Source organism: Arvicanthis niloticus, unplaced genomic scaffold (genome assembly GCF_011762505.2).
Source record: "Arvicanthis niloticus isolate mArvNil1 unplaced genomic scaffold, mArvNil1.pat.X pat_scaffold_744_arrow_ctg1, whole genome shotgun sequence".
In the NCBI taxonomy this organism is placed as follows: Eukaryota; Metazoa; Chordata; class Mammalia; order Rodentia; family Muridae; genus Arvicanthis; species Arvicanthis niloticus.
In genome coordinates this window covers 1-9,290 of record NW_023046347.1, presented here as the reverse complement: position 1 = coordinate 9,290, position 9,290 = coordinate 1, and the positions used below count along the sequence as shown (strand labels likewise).

General features: G+C 42.6%; 1 pseudogene; it reads right to left on the bottom strand.

Annotated features, from left to right (window-relative positions):
- Positions 1-1,322: 1,322 nt before the first annotated feature.
- Positions 1,323-1,516, bottom strand: LOC117702392 (small nucleolar RNA U3; annotated as a pseudogene).
- Positions 1,517-9,290: the final 7,774 nt, after the last annotated feature.

Genomic DNA, 9,290 nt, shown 5'->3' with positions numbered 1-9,290 from the left:
CTCTGCAGATTATTGCCCTTGCTATACAAAGCCTTTTAATTGCTTTCTGTCCAGCTTGCCAATTTCCCTCCTTCTTCCTCCAGCATTATTGGAATGATTTTAAATTACATTTTTCTATTTCTAGGGTTTCTGTTGCTTTTTACAGCTGACTTTTAAAAATGTATCACCACAGCCAGGCAGTAGTGGCACATGCCTTTAATCCTATCACCTAGGAGGCAAAGGCAAGTGGATCCAGGACAACCTGGACTACAGATAGGGTTCCAGGGCAGCCGAGGATAAACAAAATCTGTATCAGGAAAAAGAAAGAAAGAAAGAAAGAAAGAAAGAAAGAACAAACTTATCTCCACAAATAACACATAGTTGTCAAAGTGATATAGTATACAAAAAAATGATTTCTGTGAAAATACATTTCTCTGCAATTCCTGGCTAGCTCCAAACTATGCTGACCTTGAGCATCAGCGTTTACTTTGTGTTTTAGATTTAGTCTTTGAAAAGAATGTGCTGTATGTACATCTTTGTTACTGCTGTCTGTATGTCCAGCATCAGCACTGGGATGAAGCAGCTCCTGTTAGGCATTTATCCCTACTTCCCTGGCATGGCCACCATCATTTGTCTTCTCAGCTTTATGTTATAGGAGAGCCTGGTGCAGATGTCACAGGTGCTATTTAACAGCTACCACAAGATCATCATCATGCTAAAAATTGAAGTTATACATGGAAGAAGCTCAGACACTTCCAGAATTGGTTTTGTCTCCTACATGGGAACACACTCAAACCCAGAAGGGCTCACTGGTCTGATCTGTATCAATAGATCTGTCCCATCTATTGATCTCTAATTCACCAGTGGCACAAAAACACCTCTGTCAAAGTAAAGAAATGTTTTGGGTTGTTTGTTTGTTTTGGTAGCTAAATGCAACATCACTCCTCATGCCTTCCCTCCTTCCACACTACAAGGAAAGCTCACAGCTTTCCTCTACCAACCTCTGCCCAGTGAAGGATTCAGAGAAAACAACTGGGCTGTACTGTGCTTTTGTGGGCAAGACGCCCTGACTGACTCACTGAAGCAGCAATGACTGACTTCACTTATACTCGATAAGCTATGCAATAATGGATACGCTAAGGTCAGATTCCACGGCCTACAGCAGCACTTCACTTTGGTACAGCCAGTTTGGATGTGTCCAAATTTACAAGAAAAGAACTGTCCATCTGACAGATCACAAACACAGACAGTTGGTCAGCCTTTACCACATAGAAACACCTTTCCAAAAAAGACAAAGAACATACACCAACTATATCTTTCACCATTAAAATTAAACAGAGACCCACTCAGAATTCTCTCCCAAAGGGGAGAAGGACGATCATCAATGGCTGGAGGCAGCAGCACTGAAGCAACACCTAGAGCAGGCTTCCCACTCAGAAGGGAACACTATATCTGCTCGTGTCTCAGGGTGCTCTACACAGTCAGAGAAACTTCTCTAGTAACGAACTATAGAAAGGATCCCTGAAAGTATAGTCTTATCCACAGACTCCCAAATGCACCAAGCGCCCTCACATCTTACATACGGCGACTTCCAAAGAGAAGCCCCACGCTCTCCCTTTCGGCGCCCCCATCGCACACCACGTCTGTCCACGCGGGGACACGGGCTCTGGCCTCTCCATACCCAGTCCACCGGGCATTTGGAGTCGCTACAGTTTCCCTGCACTGCCACCGCGATTAGCATACGGTCGCCGAGCAGCCAATCAGCTCACAGTTCTCTCCTGCCTCGTCCCACCTCCGCCTGCGATGGGTCACGCGTTGTCACTGACGGCCTCATGCTGCCTGCCCCTTGTTCCCCGGGACCGCATTTCTCTAACATGTTCTAAGATTTAACTTGCTAGACATGTTGGGTCATGCTATAATCCTGACACTAAGGAGGCTGAAAACAGGGGTTAACCACAAGTGTGAGGCCAGACTAGGCTACACTCTAAGTTCCATATCAACTGGGTAAAAAGAGAATCATCTCCCAAAATAAAGATTGGAAGAGCTAGTTCAGCAGGTAGAGTATTTGCTTTCTATCAGAGGGATGGATCCTAGCACCTAGAACAGGCAGGTCACAAATGCCTTTACCTAAACTATAAAGGATCCGATATCCCTTTCTGACTTCCATGGATACTTACACACATACATGTGCATACATATACACACATAGATCCTCTTAAGAGATAATTAAAGGGCTGCATTCCTCCCTTGGAGCCCTTCCCACTCTTGGGAATTTTTCTCCCTTTTCCTTAATAAATCGGGGCCTATGGGTGGCACTTTCTACCAATACTGAAAACCTGAGTTTGATTCCCAGAAAACACTTTGCTAGCATTTCTTCTAGGCTCCACCCCAGTTACCTGGCAACAGCCAAGAATGCCAGACTCCCTATAAAAGGGGTTGCTTGCCCCTCCTCTCTCTCTCATACTCTCTTACCCTCTGTCCCTTCTCTCCCCATTCCCCTCCCCGTCTCTCTCTTTCTCTCTCTCTCTCTCTCTCTCTCTCTCTCTCTCTCTCTCTCTCTCTCTCTCTCTCTCCCTTTCTCCCTCTCCCTCTCCCTCTCCCTTTTCCTCTCTCCTGTCCCCCCAACTTCCCCTCCCCATGCCCTAATAATAAACTCTATTCCATACTATACCCATTGTATGGCTGGTATCTCAGAGGGAAGGGATGCCTGAGCAACACACTGTACCTCCACCAACCATATCCCTGGCTTCTCTTTCTTTTTTATAAAGCACAACACACATGGTGGAAGGTAAGAACCAATTCTCACAAGTTGCCCTCTGTGTAACAACATACACACACAATAAATAAATGTAAAAATTTAGAAAATAAATGTACATTCATTCTGCAATGATAATTAAGCAAGTCAATAAAACAATACTATTTAAGATGCTACTTCTCTGTAAGCCTTCCTTGACCTCTTCAGATAATAATGACCACATTGTATTTTTTGTTTGTTTTTCAGACAGGTCTCAATAAGGAGCCATGACTGTCTTGGAACTCACTATGTAGACCAAGTTAACCTTGAACTCACAGAAATCTACATGCCTCTGCCTCTGAGTACTGCAATTAAATGCATGCACCACTCTGGCAAACCACCACGTATTTTGAGACCCCAATTATCTCTCTATGTGCATGTGCACAGATCAATTCATTGCAAATATATTTACTTACTTTACTAAAGTGGGTGTATTTAAATTTTGGTTTTGGCTTTTTGTGTGTGGTAGTTTGAATCAGAATGGCCCCATAGGCTCACGTTTCAATTCTTGGTTCCTAGTGAGTAGAACTGTGTGGGAAAGATTAAGAAGTATGGCCTTGTCAGAGATACTGTGTCACTTGTGGTGGGTAGCCATTCCCAGTAAGCTCTCTCTTTGTATATGTAAACTCTTAGCTACTGTCCCCATGGTCATGCATGCCTGGCATCCTACTCCCCTCCATGATGGTCACAACTCTGAAACTGCATGCTCTAATTGGACTTTTTTTAAAATAAATTGCTTTGGGCCTGACATCTCTTCCAAACAGAAACTAAGAGTGTACAAGCACATGTCCCACTTGGATGTAGCCCTCCCTCACAATCTACCTTGTTTGAAACTGGTTCTTGTCTTGCTACTGACTGCAGTCATCTAGCCAGTATAAACTTATCAGCCTTGAGCAGGCCAAGCAGACCTTGAACTTTTTGTCAAGACAGGTCTTAATAACCTGGACAGAGACATCTGCCTTGCCTGTAGTTACAGGTTTCCATAGAGACTTAGCTGTTTTGGCTGCCGTGCTGACCTTGCTCTGCCTCCCAAGTACTGGGATTAAAGGCATGTGCCACCACTGCCTGGCTTCTTTGACCATTGTGAGAGATCTATCCACATACTTCTTCCTTTTATGTCTCTCTCAACAATATTCTAATTGTTCTGTCTCCAAGTCTCTGAGAGTTAAGCCATCCCACTGTTTATAGCTGATGATTCAATGAATAATCACACATTTCCAAACAAATGCATGAGCATGACTACTGCATGAAGCTTTGAAATGTGGTGATTTCCCTTTACTGGTGTCTCTCAGGATTGTCCAAGAAACATGATTTCATGCTGCAATTGTTCACTTCTTGATGGGGTCTGCATAACAGGCAGAACCCTTAGTAAAGCAGGACCTAGTTATTTCTTCCTTAGTCACTTGATGATAGGACCTGTACCAGGAAGTTCTAGGTGCATGTATAACACCAGGGGCATTGTACAGGAATAGAAACTATAGGCTTCTAGGCAAGTTAGGCACCTAGCATTAGTTTCCAAGTTGCCCCCTCCCCAGCAATACCCAAGCCTACCTTCAATCTCTAGGCTAATCCCAAACAAGACTAGAGTTTTCAAGTTACACCCTCAACAATACCAAGGTCTCCAGTTTATTCCCCCAAAAAACCTGCTCCTCAGGTTTCAAGACCATGCCTAACAACCACTAATGCAGAGGTGAAATTAAGCTTATGAGGTGACTCCCAGCACCAACCAATTATGTTAAAGGCCACAGCAACTTTCCAATTAGATACTTGCACACACCCTCCCTATTGCAAGAGACATCTAAAATGGCGACATTCATTCAGGCTTTTCTTAATCCCCTGCCATGTTATTGACAACCGTAGGCCTGTGGCCAGGAATGGCTGCAGCTGATGCCCCACTGCTCAGCTGGAGCAGTCGGCTAAGGCGGTGAGAAACACCATCCCTGCCACCCAGGAGATGTCACCATGGGAGATGGCTCTGCCAATCTCCCATGCTGTCTCCACAATGCTTGGCTGAACCCAGATCACTCTGCCATCCACGTGGGGTCAGTCAAATGATACTCCAATGCTTAGGTTATCCAAAGGCTATATATGTTTGGTAATGCTCAATAAGAAGATGCTTATACAATCAGAGGTGTACCCCAATATTCAATGTAGATATATCAACTACCTTTGGTTGCTAGAGACACACACTTCTGCTTCTATGTTCCCCCTCTCTTGTGTCACCTTCCACTACCTCCTCCTCTTCCTCTCCTTACTCCTCCTACCTTAGCTCCTCCTACAATTCCCTACTTGCTTCTTACAATAAATCCTTTGCCCATAGACATTTGGGGATCCACCATCACCGAAACATTCTTGGCTGCTGCTGGTGCATTGGGGATGGGGGCAAGCTAGCTCAAATAGAATAAAGACCCTGCAGGGAGTTGCATCAGATCGGTTCCTGTGTCTGTCTTTTTGGGGATCACTAACATTTCCCTGGCACTACATGTTCAATTTCTATTAAGATGGAATAGCAGGCCAAGATATTTTCTTTCAAGGGAAGATAGTTGGATAGAGTTGATGGTAGAGACTTTGCTCCAATACTCAAAATCTATGATTCACAATAAACACCTGCCAAAGACTTCAAACAACATTCCTATCTAACCATGAAACTGGTAGCATAGCCTGCACAGCAGCCTGGTCCTGTTTCAGAGCCTTCTCCTAGTTTTGGCCCCCAACAGAAAGCTAGCAGCTTTCTGAGCTACGTGTTATACTGACTGGTGTAACACATACAAGTGAGGAGTGTACTGTCTCCAGAATCCTAATCGGCCAGTAGATGTCGTGCTTCTCTGTTTGCAGTGGGATTGGCCAGGTACACTGACTTATCTTTCACCTCAGAATTAATATCTCTGAAAAACCTATGGCACTAGATTCCTAAGCATTTCACTAAATTAAAAAAAACTACTAAATTTTGGTTGGATTTATTTTCTGTCCTCTGGTGCACTTATGGGTTTGCAATGAGTCCAATTTGTTTGATACCTCATGTGCCCTAGGTAAATTCTACATAATGTGCACTTTAGAGCACTAATATTATATTTTATGGAGGACACAGATGATCAAGATCCTTTCTAACTAAGTTAATGACAAGAAAATGCTGAAATACAGATTCAAATAGAAAACCCAAAAGCTAAAGTAAACTTTATTTCCCCACACAGAGAATTATTTTAATATTTAATTATTGATTCTCTTGTTTTCCCAATGCTGTTATACACACATGAAATTATTAATTAGAAAGGCATATGTACTTACGAATGGATGCATATAACATATTTTTCCATCTTCTTTGGATGAACATATTTGAGGTGGACATGAGACTGGGTTTAATTTAGCTTAGGCTAGCCTAAAATTCATGACATAGCTTAGCTGGGTCTTGGCCTTATGATCATCTAGCCTTGTCTGTTGGGTTCTGAGATCTTAGGCATGGTGACCCCAGGGAGCACCCCCTTGAGTTTCAGCTTCAATGTCTAATAGTGGGTTACTGGAACAATCCCTTGCTTTCATCTTCTTTAAAGAAGAGGTATCTGAAAGCACAGTATGACATTTTCTAGAAAGAACCAGAGCCAGGACTACTGAGAATCCTCTGTCATCTTACTTTCCATTCCATCTCAATCATTGGACCCAAACCACAATAACAGCCATTTTGCTGTGGTAAATATTATTTGGGAGTTTCTTACCCCACTTAAATCATAGAGATACCAAATAAAAGACACAGAAGACTTTGTATTTACAATAAGCAGTAAAGCAACAGAGTTGGGCAGATATCACCCCTCTATTCCTATTTTGTCTATTTCCCTGTTAATATCTGTGAGATATCACATGCCATGTTCTCGATAGGCTGCTCATACTCCCAGGCCAGACCTACTGTCCATGCACTCATACTCCACCAACCCCATGGTGCCTTCTTCCTTCTCCCTCTTCTCTCTCCTTCATGGTGTCTTCCCCAGACACTCAGTCTGGGGCCTGAAGCACCATCTGCCTTTCTTCTCCCCAGCTTCAGGTTTTGGCATCTTTATTAAGCAATCATGGAAGGCAGGAAAGAAATATAGAAATGATGTAATTATAGTCCCCCAAAATTATTGTACAATGTTGAACCAGGCTTTATGGTCATGTGTCCAGAGTCTAGGATCCTGTATTAGAGGACATCAAATATTATTTTTACTTTTTTCTCTCAGGCTGAACATTTCAAACCAAGAAAATAATAGTCTTTTAAAACAGGGCCACTTCATGATTCCCAGATTTTTTTTTTTTTTTTTTTTTTTGGTTTCTCTGTGTAGCCCTGGCTATCCTGGAACTCACTCTGTAGACCAGGCTGGCCTCAAACTCAGAAATCTGCTTGCATCTGCCTCCCAATGCCTGGGATTAAAGGTGTGTGCCACCACTGCCTGGGCTTTATCCAGACTACTGACTGCCTAGTGTGTAGAAACAAGAAATTATTAATCAAGACATTTGTTAATCACCTAAAATTAATTACCTCACAACTCCTTGCTAATGTCAATCACTACTAATTGAAGGAAGCTTTTACCCTCTGTTTTCATCTTTTTTTTGTACTGTGACTAACCCTGCTTCAAAGTTGCTCATAGAACTTGATTCTTGCACAGGTCCCTCCCTCTTCATTTTAAGACCCAAGAAAAGCCAGAGAGGTTGTAGGAAACTCACTCAATGTTTTATTTTTGTTTTGCACTGACCAGTCTAGGACCAGTCTGGAAGAGTTGCAAGACACTCTTTCCAGCACTGAGCAGCACAAAAGGACTGGGTGCTCAAAACAATTCTCAATTACATACAGAGGCAAGCCTCAGCTGCAGGCAATATTCCTATGAACAAAAATAAATAATCAGGAGGAGTTGAAAAAAATGGAAAGAAAATCTTAATGACTTGGAATCGAAGGGGAATGAAAACAAAAAGGAGGATATAGCAATGTTGCATTTGAAATCAATAATTGGCTTTTAAAACAAATACACATAGAATGAATTAGGTAGTCTTCTGTTTGTATTTTGTGGAATTGTCCAAGGTGTATTGGTCTTAGCTCTTCTTTGAAGGTCTGGTAGAATTCTCCATTAATACTACCTAGCCCTTGACTTCTCTTGGACAGGAGGTTTATAATGCCTGCTTTGATTTCCTTAAAGGTTATACTACACTTTAGATAATTTACCGATCTTGATTTAATTTTGGTTTATGGTATCTGTCTAGATAATTATCCATTTCTCTGGCTACACATTTCATCTAGATTTTCCAGTTTGTAGAAAGAACTAATGATTTTCAGAAGTTTTCTCAGTTTCTCTTGTTATGTCTCCCTTTTAACTTCTGATTTTGCTAATTTGGATACTGTCTCTGTGCCCTCTGGTTGGTCTGGCTAAGGGCTTTTCTATCATATTGATTTTGTCAAAGAACTAGTTCTTGGTTTTGTTGAGTCTCTGTACTGTACTCTTTGTTTCTAAGTGGTTCATTTTTGCCTGTGGGGAGGTGGGCAGTGAGAAGCATCTGGGTGCCTGGTAGACTATAGGCCTTGAACCCCAGACCTTTATCAGACGGCAGGTGTTCAGCTCTGCTTCCAGGCCCTGGTTCTTTTCATTTAGCTTCAGCCCTCCAGAGCCCACAGAAAGGTCTATGGCTATCAGTCAGGAGGAACAGTGCCCCAGGCTATCCCACAAGTAGATGAGGTATCTCCAAGCTCTCAGAACAAGTCAATAGGCATTATCTGCTGACTGACCCTAACCCACCCAGAAATTGTATATAAGGCTCTATTCAGGGGAAGTAAGTGTACAAGAATCATGCGGGTGTCTGACAGTTTCTGTAGCAAGAGCTGTAACACTTGAGAAGAGATCTGCTCTCCCAGAACCTGCCTGGGACACCAAGATGCATCCATGCCAGCTAGCTGGCTCCTTATTGGCCCAGCCCGGGTCAGCTCAGCATGGAGACCGGTGCAGCACCTGGGAGTTACTGGGTTGCAACAGTGGAAACTCAGCAGAGGCAGCAATGGAGGCAGGCGATCTCCCCTCGCTGCTCCCACCCTGTCCTGTGTGCTGGGCCGGAGATCATTGTGGGACACCCTCCAGAACAATGGACCCACATCTGCCCTGAGTTTGATTATTTCCTGGTGTCTACATCTCTTAAGTGTGTTTGCTTCTTTTTGTTCTAAAGCTTTCTGATATGCTGTTAAGTTGCTTGTGTAGTGTCTCTCTGGTATGTTTATGAGGGCAATTAGTGCCATGATATTTTGTGTCCCATAAGTTTGGTTATGGTGTGTCTTCATTCTCATTGAATTCTAGAGTCCAGTCTTTTATTTCTTTCTTTATTTCTTTCCTTAGCAAGTTATCATTGTATAGAAAGTTGTTCAGTATGTGGCTTTCTGATATTTTTGTTATTATTGAAATCCAGATTATTCTGTACTGATTTCATAGGATGCATGAGAATATTTCAGTCTTCTTGTACCTGATGAGGCTTCATTTGTGACAGATTTTTTTTTGTTGTTTTTTTTTTTTTA